The sequence below is a fragment of the Eleutherodactylus coqui genome, chromosome 7, assembly GCF_035609145.1.
Source record: "Eleutherodactylus coqui strain aEleCoq1 chromosome 7, aEleCoq1.hap1, whole genome shotgun sequence".
NCBI classification, from domain to species: domain Eukaryota; kingdom Metazoa; phylum Chordata; class Amphibia; order Anura; family Eleutherodactylidae; genus Eleutherodactylus; species Eleutherodactylus coqui.
In genome coordinates this window covers 88,460,125-88,477,022 of record NC_089843.1, presented here as the reverse complement: position 1 = coordinate 88,477,022, position 16,898 = coordinate 88,460,125, and positions in this window count along the sequence as shown.

Genomic DNA, 16,898 nt, shown 5'->3' with positions numbered 1-16,898 from the left:
AAAAGTTATATGGATCACCCAATGGTACCAATAAATAGCACTTTCAATGCAACCATACAAAGAAATGAACCTTTTATTAAAAAGTGTGAAAAAGTAGCAAGATACTAAGGAAACCTATGTAAATTTGGTATTGACGTAATCGTACTGACCTGCATAATTCATTTAACCCCTTACAACTGCCCATTCATCTTTTGACTATGGCCATTGAAAGGCCTTATTCTGATGTACCATCTTTTAACTGCAGCCACATAAGAACCCTGGTACGGGCCTTCTGTGCCGGGGAGAATGGTTGCTCAGCTGTCAAATGACAGCCTGGCATCTGCTCAAACAGCGGGGACAAGAGAATCTTTTGATCCCTGGTATTTAACACACTGACCGTGGCATGTAAAATGGTGACGTAAGGAGGGGTTTTCCTCTGTCAGCTATCAGCCCCCCACGTGTGCTAAAAGGGTCCCAATGCTTTTGCTAAGGCACAGGCTTATATAATATACTGCTAGACTAAAGTGTAGTAGCATATTATAATCATAAAAGATGGTGATATTCAAGTCCCCTAGTGGGCCAAAAACAAAAAGTTTAAAAAAATTGTAAAAAATGAAAATAAAAATAAAACGTCAAACACCCACCTTTCTGCCTTGATTATGTAAAAAGAAAATCAAACATGCTATTGCTGCATTCATAATGGCCCAGAGAAAAATTTTAGTACATTATTTAACCCACACAGTGCACGTCATGAAAAAAAAAACATGATGAAAATAGCTAATTTTGCCTATCTAGCCTTATAAAAAATGGAATAGAAAGTGATCAAAATGTTGCATGGATTAACAAATGGTACCATTAAAAAGTACAACTAATCCCACAGTTATAAAAAAAAAAAAACATTCTTTCTAAAATCTGTGAAAAAGTTGCAAAAAACCCTATATTAATTTGGTATTGACATATTTGTACTGGCCTGCAGAATTAATTTAACATAATACTTACATGGTTGACACCGTTAAAAATAAAAATTATGTAATAAATAAAGGAAAAAGCAATCAAATGTTATATGTTCCCCAAAAATTGGATAAATGAAGACTCAAAAAACAAGTCCTTAGGGTGCGTTCACACGAGCGTGTTTTTGTGCGTACTTAGGTGCGCACATACGTCCGCACCTAGGTACGAGCAAAAACACGTGTGAACTCGCGCGTCATTCATTCGGGGAGAGCTGCCTGTGATTGGCTGAGTATCTCAGCCAATCACATTCAGCTCTTTCAGCAGGCGGGGATTTAAAATCCCCGCCTGCTGATAGATCAGCACCACAGTGGACAGCAGAGAGACACGGCTGAGCCCCGGGCTGAGGGAGGGAGTTCTGATTAGTAAACACAAAAACACTTACTTGACTTCAGATTTCTGATTTTCAGGGAAGGCTTATATTTAAAGCCTTCCCTGAAATATTTCAAAGATGCCTAGAATAAATTGGAATGAGAAGCTATGAAAAATATGAAAGAATTAAAATAACGACAGATTAAAAAAGAAAGAAAATAGAAAAGAAAATCCTCTGAGAATATAAGTATTCCGCAAGCAGGGAATCTTCTTTTAACTAGTGGGAATGAAGGAAACATCTGCCGTATGAGGCAGATGTGTTCTTCATCCCACGGGGACACAGCGACAGGAAGGAAGCACACACCGATATGAGCACCCTCCCCACTAGTACAAGCACGGAAGCACGCTAATAGCCACGTTGCACACACCACAGAAGTCATTGCAAAACAGCAACGTTTGCCCGTGAAAAATAAAAATGCTATGACTAATCTTAAATCTTTAAAAAAATATTTTTTTTTGTGCAAAACTAGCAAAAAAAAAATACTTATAAACTTGATAACGCCGGAATTATGCTGATCTAGAGAATAAACGACCCTATCAAATCTTTGCACACTGAAGCTTGAAGACTTAACGAACCCCCGAATAATGAACCCATAAACAAATGACAATTTCCCAATCCCCCTATAAACCTTATCCAATACATTATGTAACCCAAGAATAATGCCATTATAAAGCACAACTTGCCCAGAAAGAAGAAGCCTTCATAAGCACCCTTTCCTGAAAGCCTTTTAAATAGTGTGGAAAAAAACAATCTTTACTCACCTGCCGGGGCTCAGCCGCGCTTCTGCAGCTGACCCCGGCTCTGTAGTTCTCAGCTATCAGCAGCGGGGATTTAAAATCCCCACCTGCTGTAGTTCTAATTGTGATTGCTGAGACTTCATCGCCGCCTCTCCCCGTCTCTATAGTTCCCAGCTAGCAGCATACGGGTATTTAAAATATCCCCGCCCTGCTCGTAGCTTTGTTGATTGGCTGAAGCACTTTCCAACCATCACAATCAGAGCTACCAGGAGGCTGGGATTTTAAATCCCAGGGCTGCTGATAGTTAGAACTACAGAGCTGGGGACAGCGGCAGAAGTCGCGGCTTGAGCCCCGGCAGGTGAGTATAGATTTTGTTTTTGCACACTATTTAGAAGGCTTTTCAGGGAAGGGCTATGAAGCCCTTCCTTGAAAAACATTGACGCTGGCTGGGGGGCTGGGGCTCAGTGGCGACTTATACTTCTGCCCGCTGTCCCCGGCTCTATAGTTCTCAGCTAGCAGCATGCGAGGATTTAAAATCCCGGCTGAAGCACTTAGCCAATCACAATCAGAGCTAGCAGCAGCAGGATTTTAAATCCACCTTGCTGATAGCTCAAACTACAAGCCGGGACAGCGGCAGAAGTCCGTCTGAGCAGCCCCGGCAGCTGAAAGGAGGTGATTATTTTTTTTTTTTTATATAAACTTTATAAATGGCTTTTCAGGAAGGCTTTAAAGCCCTTCCCTGAAAGCCACTTGACAAGATAACTCTTTACAGCAGGAGTCAAGCTAGAAGCTGTCTTGTGTACTAGCTTGCGTTGAGATCTCTGCTGCATCTGGCAGATGTAGCAGCAGAGAATTCTTTTAACTAGCGGGGGTGAAGGAAACATCTGTTCTTCATGCCCGCTGGGGTCACGGCAGAGAGGTAAGGTTTTTTTTGTTGTTTTTTTTTACACAAAAATGCTTCTTTTTCAGGGAAGGGCTTATATGTAAAGCCCTTCCCTGAAAAAGAATGCAGGGGTGCCGGCAGAGCATTGTTTTCAATGGAGCCACCGGCAGTAGCCGCGGCTCCATTGACAACAAGCACGCAGCTGTATTCACGCGTGTTTTTGCTCGTACATAGGTGCGCACGTATGTACGCACCTAAGTACGCAAAAAAACATGCTCGTATGAGCCCACCCTTAGGCCGTAGACAGACAAGAGACTTTTTAAGCGCATGTATAGGTACACAAAAAAATCGGCTCTATTAGAACCAATGCTTTCAATAAAAGTGGTCACATGTATGTTTTTTAGAAGCACTAGAAAATCGCACCTGCAAAAGATAGGACATATAAGTGCAAATGCACTAGGTCACACGATTTTTCTACACGCGATGTGCAATTTTTCTTTTAGCTCGCCTATACATGCGCTAAAAAAAAATCGCTTGACTGACCAAGCCCTGAAATTCACAAAACAAAAAAAACTTTATAAACTTGGTGTTGTTGACATTGTGCTGACCCAGAGAATAATGTGATAATATTATTTATTCTGCATTCTGAACACCATAAAAATGAAATTAAAAAAATAATGGTGGATTTTTTTCCCATCCCACCCAAAAAAATAAGTTAATAAAAGCTTTATAATACATTAAGGATGGCATTAAAAAGTACATCTTGTCTCACAAAGAACAACCCCTTATATGGCTATGTTGACAGAAAAATTTAAAAGTTGTGGCTCAAAGTATGCCACCAAGAAAAAAACTGACAAATTGTTTGGCCATTAGAGCAAAAAATGGACGAGTCACAAAGGGGTTAAGGTCCAGAGTTACTATATATATATTAATATATCTTTATAATGTTCAGAGCTCCATTTTTTGATACAGAGTTACAAATCCTCTATAAAGCAGGGAAAATTTTAAATTCTCATTGATTGCAGCCACCACTAGAGGGAGCATCAATGCATAACAGAATACAGTAAGCTCCCCCTAGGGGTGCTGCAGGCAAAAATTTTAATATTTAGCTATAAGTCTACAGAGTGGATTTGAAGCTTTGTATCGGTAAAATAGAGCTCTGATTGATAAAATGATAAAATGAACCAGTACAGAATTTTAGTCCCATCCGTCCCTATAAATAACTTTCTTGGTAAGATAATTAAGTTATTATAAAGAACAGAAAGAAAATTTCTAGATAAGCAGTATATTTACTAAAGCTGCAGGGTACATGCGTCATTCAGAATCAGTACATTGAAGATATCTGAAGTTGGGAAGGTTCTTTAATGTTTCAACAATGAACATAACTTGTCTCATCAATTAGCATAACTCCAGAAAACGCTGTAACATATCATTTGTCCTTTTGTTTTCCTTTCCTTCCCAAAACTATTTCAAGTAATCTTTAGTTATGGAAATACAACATTTAAGGCATCATTTACTAAATACAGATGTGTGTAATAACATTTTATACACATCTAGACATTTGCCTTTAGAATCCATCTGGTTCGAATCAATTAATCATGTCAGCATTTCTTACATTTCACACTCGCCAGAGATGTTTGAAGTCTATAAGAACCTGCAGAGATTCCATATTGCAGAGTTTGTACACGTAGATAGAAGCCAGTAGGATCAAACGGCATTTATTGCACCTCCAGTGGTGGCGTTAAGAAAAAACACATTGCACAGTGGAGCCATACTTAGGGCAAACTTTGCCAGAGACTTGATTTAGTAACTATCTTTAAATGCTCACCATGTTGTTCTTTTCTTTCAATAAAGTATAATGACCACAAATATAACAGACCTTTGAAATGTTTAAAGGGAATATCCACCTTTTAACATCATGTCATTTTTAGGTCTAAAATTCTGTGTTGATTAGTTTCTTAATATTTCTTTATAGTGGTCGGAACTCTGCTTCTCTGAAATAGAGCTTTAAATCCCCTGTATGGACATAGCATTAAAATGATAAATGCTCAGCTAACTGCAGCTACCACTAGAGGGAGCTTACTGCATACTGTTATACATTACACATTTAATAATAAAACTGTATACAGTACGCTCCAAAGCTCCCTCTAGTGTAGGCTTTAGGTGTTTATTATTTAACAATATGGTTATGCAGGGAATTTGGAGCTCTGTATCAGAAAAACAGAGCTCCAACTGCAATAAAATTATACTAGATAATGATGTGAAGGGATAAGCTTTTTTCTTTGGTGCTGTTATTAAACTATAATCGAAAAACACAGAAGTAGAAATTCCCTACCATAATGTTAGTTGAGGCAGCATTGTGATAAAAATTCATAATTACAATTCACTATTGATGGCCTGAAAATCTGTCCGCAGACCATTTTACCATAGATGCTGACGGGTTTTATTGAATCTCATTCTTACTGTAAATCATAGAAATTAATGGCTTGGCTACACCACTGATTTACAATTGATGGGGTTCCATGTCACTTTGTCTCCTGACCGAACCGTTGCTTTTCTAGTTGGCTTTATGTATGGCCATTGACTATAATTTCCTCCAGCTGTTGATTGGGTTCACTGCAGTCTGATCCTTGCTGATCAACACTTTCTAATCCACTGTCTGACGTCTGAAGACATTCTGATTGAAGACTGTACAGCTCCGATGTCGGCAGACATCCGGCAGGGTATTATTACTGTATATTACTGGCTGCTCTGTTGTCCGTGGCCTCTCCAGCATGTCCCATACCGCAGCACTGACTCTAGCCAGCAAATGGCACCATTGTATAATGGCAGAAAGAGAAAGCCCCCTAGGAAACCCTGAATCCAAAATTGCATTGCAAAGGGTTAAAAATTGGATACATGGCACAAATATCTGTGATATACCTAAATGACAAAAAATTCACAAAGGTTTTCAAATGTGAACATACATGTACACCACCCTGTTTAAGTGCTTGTGTCAGCAGTCAATAACAGAAAGTTCAGCTGTTCTTGTCAGCTGAATTCCTTATCTACTAACAGAAAAAGCTTTGCCATTTGACCAAGTAAATGCTTACCATTTGCTATAACTGGGATGTGAAACAGCTAAATGCAGAGTTTCAAAGAAAAGTCAGATGAGACAAGGAGTGCTACTAGAACAACCGCAGCGCGAAACTGGAAGAATCAAACCAGCAATGCCACACCCGAGCTCTCTTCACCCATGTAAAGCAGACCCGGGTACTGATCATACCACGCAAAGCAGCAACTATCAAAGACTGGGATGGCAAATTATTACAAGAAGAAGATCAAATCAAGCATAGGTGGCAAGAATATACAGCAGAGCTGTATGCATGCAATCGGACAGACAACCCGTTGGATCACGTACATCAAGTACAACAAGAAACGGGCATTCTGGAGGAAGAGCTCACATGGGCCCTGAAAGAACTACCAAATAGGAAAGCTCCGGTCATTGATCCCATACCAGTCGAAATGCTCAAATCAGTGTCAGTCAAAATCTTAACTGACCTATGTCAAAAGATCTGGAGCTCCAAATCGTGGCCCAAAAACTGTACAAGATCTGTCTTTGTGACACTTTTAAAAAAAGGTGATGCTCAAGAATGTTCCAATTACCACACCATCGCCCTCATACCTCACGCAAGCAAAATTCTTTTAAACATCATACAAAAACACATTGTGGTAATTGTTGAACAAGAACTGCCGGACATTCAAGCTGGCTTCTGCAAAGGACGTGGCACCAGAGACCAAATCACGAACCCTCGCTGGATCATGGAGAAGACTCGAGAGTATCAAAAGGACGTGTACATGTGTTTCATTGACTACAGCAAGGCATTTGATTGTGTCGAACATGACAAGCTTTGGAAGTGTCTGAAGCAAATGGGCATCCCAGAACATATTGGACAGCTTATAAGGTCACTTTACAACAACCAAGAAGCAACAGTCAGGATAGCTTATGGAAACACGGATTGGTTTGGAATCGAGAAAGGCTCACGGCAAGGCTCCATTCTATCACCAGTCCTTTTCAATCTGTACACAGAAACGATTATGAGGCAATGCAATCTGGACGAAATTGGAGTCAAAATCGGTGGCAGTAATGTCGTCAACCTTCGATATGCAGATGACCGCTTGTAAAAAGTGAAAGGGTCTTGGAATACCTTTTCCAACAAGTGCAAAAGGAAAGCAAACGCATGGGACTTTATCTCAACAGCAAGAAAACAAAATTCATGACCACGGTAAGCAACGGTACAATGACCATAAAAATTAACAATGACGAAGTCGAGTTGGTTCAAGATTTCCTCTTCCTTGGATCCAAAATCGATTGCAATGGGCAATCTGCTGGACCTGAGATGGCAGATTAAACTTGGTAAGAATGGAAAAGATCTGGAAAAGCAAGGACATAAGCATTGCAACAAAAATCAGACTGGTCAATACACTCATCTTTCCCATAACGATGTATGGTTGCAAAAGTTGGACGCTCAGAAAAACAGACAGAAGGAAAATTGATGCATTTGAACTATGGTGCTGGAGGAGAATGCTACCGATACCTTGGACTGCCATGACAATGAACAAGGTGGTGTTAGATCGTGTCAAACCGAAAATATCACTAGAAGGCAAAATCATCAAACAGCGACTCTCTTTTTTCGGACACGTGATGCACGCTGACTCACTGGAAACAGTACTGATGCTTGGCAAAGTCAGTGGAAAGAGCGGATCGGGACGACAAAGAACAAGATGGCTAGATACAATCAGGGCCACCACCAACATGTCAATCACCAAACTGAAAGAAGCGGTGAAAGACAGGAATGGTGGAGAACATTGATCCATAGAATGTCTGAAGGCTGGATACGAGTGAACAGATAATCATCATCATCATAACTGGGATATTAGAGGGTCATTCCTTGAGGTAGCATAGGAAAAGCCACTGACATCATCAATTAAAGTAAGCTGCAAAAGTTTTAGGCAGGTGTGGAAAAACATTTTCGAAAATAGTATTTATAGTTAGAGAATCTGGATAAGTTGGGGGCTTGGGCAGAAAACTGGCAAATGAGGTTTAACAGTGATAAATGTAAGGTTATGCACATGGACATACATGTCACCATTACACACTAAATTGGAAACCACTGGGCAAAACTGATATGGAAAAGGACTTGGGGATTTTAGCTAACTGTAAGCTTAGCTGGAGCAACCAGTGTCAGGCAGCTGCTGCCAAGGCAAATAAGATCATGTGGTGCATTAAAAGAGGTCTAGGGGCACATGGTGAGAACACTATTCTTCATTTTTACAAGTCACTGGTCAGATCACACATGGAATATTGTGGACAGTTTTAAGCACCGGTACTCAAGAAGGACATATCAGAGCTTGAATGGGTACAAAGGCGGGCAACTAAAGTAATAAATGGAATGGACTACAATACCCAGAGAGGTTATCAAAACTGGGATTATTTAGTTTAGAAAAAAGACAGCTGGGGGTGACCTAATAGCTATAATAATAATAAACTTTATTTGTATAGCGCCAACATATTCCGCAGTGCTTATGCATAGCTATGTATAAATATATCAGGAGACAATACAGAGATCTCTCCCATCATCTATTTACACCCAAGACTGTGACTGTAACAAGGGGGAATCCAGTAGATCTAGAGGAAAGAAGGTTTTTAGACACACATAAAAGGGGGTTCTTTACTGTAAGAGCAGTGAGACTTCAAAACTCTTTGCCTGAGGATGTAGTGATGACAAATTGAATAAAAGAGTTCAAGAAGGGTCAGGATGCCTTTCTTGAGTGATACAATTGTAGTGGCCCAAAGTTAGCGGGACTCCTCCATATGTTTGAATGTGTTTGTCTCGTGCAATGGTGTTGTTAGTGTCTTCAATCTGTATGCATTGATGTGTATTGCACCTCTGCAGCACTGAGTGGGTTAATGTCTGGGTTATGTCTGGAAAATGTATCATGTTGTATGTCATGTGACTGTGAAATATTTATGTGTTTGCAAGGTTTAGTGCAAGTGTCTTCTTCTTCTGTCCTTTAAAAAGAGAGAGTCAGCCTAGGAGAAGTCTGTGAGAGTCTGTCCACACATAGACACTACCTAATCGGTCTGTGTGTAGATATGAAGAATAGAGAAAGCTGATCGATTCCCTATTACGTGGCCTGGGATTTATTCTACCAGGAGTATGCCAGTGCTGCCACTAAGTACAGGGTGAGAGGAGGGATCATTGCTTGGCATGTTCTGGCACCTTAAGCATGAGTATGTACCGGTAGAGAGTTGGAGAGAAAGAAAGAGTGTCGTCTGGAGCGGGATCACACAGATAACTTGACTGTGGATTGTCCAGATTGCCCCGTGTATCCTCCCTGTCACAGCACTTTGTCTTGCTGTATGTGTACCAGCCTGTTATGGAAGTTTCAATAATCAGACATTACCGACCGGTCCTGGTTTTGTTCAGAAAAGTTAACCCTGTGTGTGGACTAAGTTATTTTACAATGACAGGCTTCACTACAGAGGACAGAACAAGGCGTCACAAGTGACAACCGACATTGAGGTAACTGCTGGTTACTATCCCCCTGTGACATGCCCCAGCAGTAACTTGGACGGGTCCCGAGCTGCCCCCAGGGAAAGAAATGGTAGAGCCGCCGTGATAGAAGTAATCTTTATTTTCGCCGCCATGGACCCACTCCTCGCACACTGAACAATATTATATGTTATAATCATTAATAACTTCAGAAGGGTCGGTGATCCAGGGATTATTCCAATTACCAGATTGGAGTTGGGAAGGAATTTTTTTTCCTTAAATGGGGAAAATTTGTTTATATCTTATTTGTTCTTTTTTTGCCTTCCTCTGGATCATCATTGGGAGGGGGGAGGGGATGAAATAGGCTGAAATGGATAGACAAATGTACTTTTTCAACCGTACATACTATGTTACTATTTTTGTCAATTAACAAAATGCAAAGTGAATAAACAAAAGAGAAATCTGAATCAAATTAATATTTGGAGTAACTGCCCTTTTCTTTCAAAACAGCATCCATTTCTCTAGGTACACTTGCACAATGTAAGGCTTTTTGTAGGATTACAGTCAGATGTATGCTTAATCAATAGAGATGAGCGAACATGCTCGTCCGAGCTTGATGCTAGTTCGAGTATTAGCATACTTGATGGTGCTCGTTACTCGAGCGAGCAACACACCGTGTTCGAGAAACTTTTTTTTAACCCTGCCCGCATTACCACTTCCTGCAGTGACGTGCCAGCGTGCGCATGTCTGCAGCAGCAGCATGTGGCTGGCTGGGGGGAGAGAGAGAGAGAGAGAGAGAGAGAGAGAGAGAAAAAAGCTCGGCACCCGGCGGGCCCATTGCAAAAATGCTTGAGCCTCCCATTGACTTCAATGGGGTTCGTTACTCGAATAGAGCTCTTGAATATTACGAAAAGCTTGTCTCGAATAACGAGCACCCGAGCTTTTTGGTGCTCACTCATCTCTATTAATCTATTATATCAGACATGATAATGATGATCATTTTCATATGAAGGTATTGCTCACAGATTTCGCCTATATATCTAGGTAATGCTATGGCATAATAACCTATACTGTAATTAAAAACATATATATATTTTAATGGAATAATTTTACTTTTATTCTAACAATATAAATACATGCATGAATATATACCTAAAAATGACACCTAAAATAATAATAACTTTACATAATAAAAATGGTGTCATTCAGCTACAGAAATATACAGTACAAAGGTTGTAGGAGTTATAAGAGCTGGTATGATAGGAAAAATGTTTGGTCCTATTTTAGTCTTTTTAATATGGTCTTTAAGAGGTTTAGAAGTTTGAGATTGTAACTCGCCATTACATAAGTATCTTAATAGAATCCAGATCTGCAAAATATTACTGTTATTCCACACAGTATCTGTAATAAAGTAGCCAAAATAGGGAAAAAAATTCTTGGAGGTTGTATGATTGTACTCGTATGATTCATTATGAACATAAAAGCAGCTGTTAAAAATAATCACATATATGTATGCTTTCTGAAATTTTGGATTTTCTGGCTTTCTGAACTTCCTGGAGAACAATACAGTCAGAGCCTCCTCAGTATGCGATGGTTAATAATAGGGAACACAAGAGTGAAAGCTTCTATATCTCTTCACATGCAGCTCAATAGTTTGGAAAAGTTATGCAAGATTCAACTCCAGTAACTGTAAACCAGCACTTCAAAAAGTATACATAAAAAGTTGCAAATATCTAATTTGTTTTTCAAGAACTCAAACAATTTTGGACATATTTTCAATACACTTGATCCTTCTCTATTGTGTGAAGTGGAGTTTGAAAACATTTTTTCCCTCAATGCTCCCAGTGACATATACAATAAAAAATAGGTGATGTTAATGAGAGAAAATGATAATATTTATGACAATTTTGAAAGGATTCTTCATGAAATGAACACAAAACGTTTGCCCCATTTAGTGTCCTGTCCTGTAGATTTTAAGCTCTAAATTGCTTTTTTTCAAAGCTAGAAAGTTGTCTTCGTTTCTCAATCAAAAATATATTTTATTAAACAAAACTTAGAAAAACTTAAAAAATATTAAATAATTCATTCTGTGGCCGTGACCTTGCAGATGACCTCAGAAAACCTGTGTACAAAGTGAGAATGCAACTCCTTACCCTGTAAGCATTGTGTGACAAAGGGGGATAACACAAGCTCTAAGGAGGGCATCAATCCTCCAAGCAAGCATTAAAGCAAGACTCTTACAACTTTTATGTCGCTTTTAGTTAATTTCTCCTGTTTCCCCCAACCATAGATCACTAATCACATTATAACCGCTCCAGTCACATACACCAATCAGAGAATCCAAGTGCTACACCACCATCAGCCTAATGAACACAAGGAGACATTATTGCTTCCAGGCCTTGAAGGGCACTGTGCCATCATCGATGCAAATAGATATTGTATTGCTTTTTTTTCAATCTATATGAGCTGATACACAACAAATACAATATGAGAAAGGGTATTCACAATCTTATGTCAACCTGGATATCTACATATTAGGAAATGAGCGTATGTACATTTTTATGATTTATTCATTTTTCTTGAATTTTGCACTTTATTTTTAACTTACTTTACATTGTTTTAAATATATTTTGCATAATACCTTTCTTTATTTTTTTGCTTGTTTCTATTGGCAGTTTAAACATTTTAATTATGTACATATTCATTTTTTTTTTTTTTATTTCCAAGCTAATTTTTAATTCTTTTATTTTTTTTAAACCATTTTACATATTGTCTATTTTATTTGCATAGTATTTGAATCTATTTATTTTGTTTATACAATTATTAACATATTAGATTATATTATTAGTGCATTTTATTTTTTTCATTATATTTAGGACATTTTGTAGATAATGAATTTATTTTTATTTTATTTTTTTACCATTTTAAACTATTCAATGTATTAGTATATCAGATTTTTTTTATTGAGCTAAAACATATTTGGTTTTTATTGTAATTTTTAACTGTTTGTTTATTTTTAATTTAGCTATTTATTATTTACTTTATTTTTTTGTATATTATCTAATATTTTAGAGAATTTGTTTTTTTGGCCTGAACTTAAAACATTGAATATTTATTTTGGTTGTAACATTCAATAAGGAATGTAGATGTAGTTTATATATGACATAAGCACGGTCAATATTTTTTTTTCCTGAGAGTGTACTTACAGGAAATGTTCTAATATAATATTTTAATATAAGAATTCTCATAAATGCCCTTTATCAACAATAACAACATATGTTATATTCTTAGGTTAATATATTCTCATTTGCAAAAAGTTCTATGGCGGTTCCACAGATCTGAATAGGGTTTATAAAAAAAAAAACACGCACATGCTGCAGAAACAACCCCATTCAGATGTTTGCAACAGATTTTCAGCCACAGAAATGTTTGCAATACATTTGCTGCGTGTGAATATATCCTTACTTTTCGGCTTCTTTTTCTCTTTCTTCTGTTTTTCTTTCTTTCTTTCTTTCTTTCTTTCTTTCTTTCTTTCAGAACGAAAAATGTGTTTTTTTTCCCCTTTTTTTGTCTCTCGTGTTCTTCCTACCCTTCTTTCTTTCTTTTTCCTTTTGCATCCCATGTGATTTACTTCCTTTGTGGCGTGCTATTATGATGAGAGATTTAGCTTTATGAGCGTCTATTTGTGATTGAACAGATAACACTAAATATAAATGTTAAAACTCATTTTATTTGTAGCAAGGAAGTAATGTTTGTATTTGAATCTTTTTTGCTTAAATTAGATTCTTTGGTTAGAAAAACACTATTTTGCTGTAATACTTATTATTTTGCTTTAATTTAAAAAAAGGAAAAAAAAAGGAAATTTTCAGCATTTAGCTCATTTGTTGCTCGCAGAAAATCTAAGACCTATTATTTGTGATTGGGGGTTTTGTATCCGTAGGAAAAAATACATTATTCTCTTCTGAAAACCTTTTAACTGACAATGATAATGGTTGCCATTGATTTTAATTTAGGCTTTCCTGTAATTGCAAACATTTCTTTTAACTATGAAGCTTCAAATTCAAATAACAGTATCCAGTTGTGCCTGTTCTATGAATACAACCACAAACATCGACCTCTTAACAGTTGAGTAAAACCAGGAGGATATTCGCTAATCAATCAGCAATTTAAAAGTATTCTATAGACATAAAAATTCTAGTAAATTATTACCAGAGCTACACGGAAATAATGCGGAAAATGAAAAAAAGAAATAGGTAGATAGATAGATAGATATGAGATAGATAGATAGATAGATAGATAGATAGATAGATAGATAGATAGATAGATAGATAGGTAGATATGAGATAGATAGATAGATAGATATGAGATAGATAGATAGATAGATAGATAGATAGATAGATAGATAGATAGATGGATAGATAGATAGATAGATAGATAGAGCGAGTCAAAAAGTACAAAAAAATAAAGTATTGCATTAAATAAAAAACAATCTAGAGTGAATAAAGTTATTTATGGATTAAAAGTGGGATCTGGAAAAATAGATTGTATCAACACATAATTATAGAATATTAATCAAAGAGATAGATAATAGACGTACACATTAATATATATGACAGAGTTTATTGCTTTTACTGTATATCACACACTTTATCACACTCTTAATTAGAAAATTTGCAAAATTATAATAATGTCCAATTAATTCTTGACATAAAACCCTAAACTTCCCGCCCCTCTGGCTTTCCTTTTTACTTAATGAAGTCTTGGCTAGAGTGGTATAAGGCTGGTACAATAGACTGTTGTTGTGTTACCTAGCAGTGTCCTCACATGTCCTCACGTCTCCTCCTCACTGTGTGCATGTGAACTATATTAGGACTCTTATTAAGGGCTTCAGTCACACGCACATTACAGATTACTGGGATGTGATATAGTGCTGCCTCATGTGACCGTAAACGGTTCTGTAAAATCTCCAGTGCTAAATGACTATACACCAAGCTCATTTCTACAACAGTTTCTATAAATGCATTCACGTGTTAGACATACAGCATGGGGGCAATGAAGGATTACAATATGACATTAGGGAATTTTATTATGAGCAATACTATTGTAAGCAACATTTGTACACATTCCTCCTCTTCTACTTGGACTCTAACTGATCCCTTATCACAGTCATGCATGCACGTGGCTCTCTCCAGTGAAGTCTATGGAAGTTAGGGTGGTTTCACACGAGGCTATATGCAAAAGTGTTCGGTGCAGGGCAGCGTATTTATGTAAAAAAGAGGTTTGAAGAGATACATAGTATTGTACTTTTTGCACATGCAAAGTAAGTTCTTTTACGCACATGACAGACCCTTTCCATGGATGTAATGGCTAGAAACACCCTTAATGAACTCTAGATGTGTTATTTTCTCTCGCCATTGCATTTTTTTGCACCCCCCCTCCTGCCCCCATAGACTTCTTGCTGCACAAAACACAGGAAAATAGAGCAGGTCCTATTTTTTATGTGCATGTAAAATGAGCACAAAAGATGAGCTTATGAGAATGAACCCATTGAAATTAATGGGTTCTAGCCTCTGTGTTTCTCTCACGCAGATTTTGGGTGCGCAAATATCTGCACAAACACGGTTGTGTGAAGAAGCCCTTATGGAGACAGCCAAGCCTGGCACTACCTCAAAAAGAGAGCCACATTCATGCTTCTTCACCTCTTCTTGGCTAGATAGGATAATTAAAAATTTCTCATGCAGGATTGGGGGCTGTAGGTCCCTTAGATCCCAAGCTAAAGCCCCAGGACACATGCCCCATGTGCCCTACTTCTAATCCAGCTCTGACTGTTCTGTTTCTGAGTCCTATATTCATATTGTCATGCACAGGCTGTAATTTGCTAAACTCCCTATAGTTCCCATGATAAATTTGGGATAGTTTATGCTTGCAGCAATAATGATTCAATTATTTGCAGCATAGCTCATTATGAAATGTTTCATTATTGGAGTTGGCCAATCATTGCATGCATTTATTTAAGAGGGTTTATTCATCTTAGAAATATATAGAAAATCCATATGCTGTGCCATAAATGTCTAAGACGTTGGGTAACTGATCTGGGATAACTACCTGTTGGGAGAGTGAAAGTTTCTTAGCCTCTGTTACGCAAATCATCTGTCACTGCCACATAATGGAGGGGGGATCTCTGCTCTCCCAGTTCAAATATCAGAGTCCCAAAGCTTGGGATCCTGTGAATATGCCATTCATGCCTAACATGGAATCAAATGAAAATGTAATTGAACAGAAAGATCTAAACATCTTAAGACACATATGCTGTGCCATAAATGACTAATCTGGGATACCTACCTGTCAGGAGAGAGGTGATCACTAGAGATGAGTGAGCACGCTCGGTATAGGCAGATACTAGAGCGAGCATCGCTCTTCTCGAGTAACTGCATACTCGTCCGAGCAAATGCGGGGGAGTACGGTGGGGGGGAACGGAGGGGAGTGGGGGGGAGAGTGAGCGAGATCTCTCTCTCTCTCCCACCTGCTCCCCCCGCTCTCCCCTGCCCCCCCCCTGCATTTGCTTGGACGAGTATGCTGTTACTCGAAAAGAGCGATGCTCACTTGAGTATCTGCCTTTACCGAGCATGCTCACTCATCTCTAGTGATCACCTAACCTTTTTTACTCTGTGCAAATTCCAGGCCATTATATTGATAAGTGATCTCAGCTCTCCCCAGTCAAGTATGGGAATCCCATACTATGAGCTATATACACTTCACATGTGCAAAGCCTTTTCAAGTAATCAGTTGTCTATGGCAATATAATTGAAAAAGATTACAAAAGTAAATATGTTTACAAAATGATTCCATGAGTTTCCACAACCCCTAAAACCCACTGCAACATGTTGTCAATCCCCCAATGATTTAATCCAGGTTCCCTTTTATCACAACAAAAGTAGGGAATAGCATTCTACCACTGCACCAGTACCAGCTTGGCAGGGAGTAGACCCATCTTTCACCGACAGCCAGTACTGGCAATAGACATAAGATAGCTGTCTCCCACAACCTCTCCGTGAACATGCATGCTCAGCTCAATCAAGTTTTCTCATTTTGAAGAGGGAGATAAGTAAGTGCCAAGCACTTTATATACTCAAAAGAATGTTATCTCTTTCCGATTTAACGTTCGTAATATGTCAACCAAAACCCAAAGTCTATGGGCAACTTTAAACATCTCTTCATGTATTGCTAGAAATGTGATATGGGAGAAAGAGAATGCATTTATTAAGGTTACCATGAATACGTTTGGACGTTGAATGGAGTTAGGTAACTATTTTTCTAATTTATGTTGAGTCCTCCCATTCTAGTTGACATACAAAGAGAAGTTTTTTAGACCTTTTAGGAAA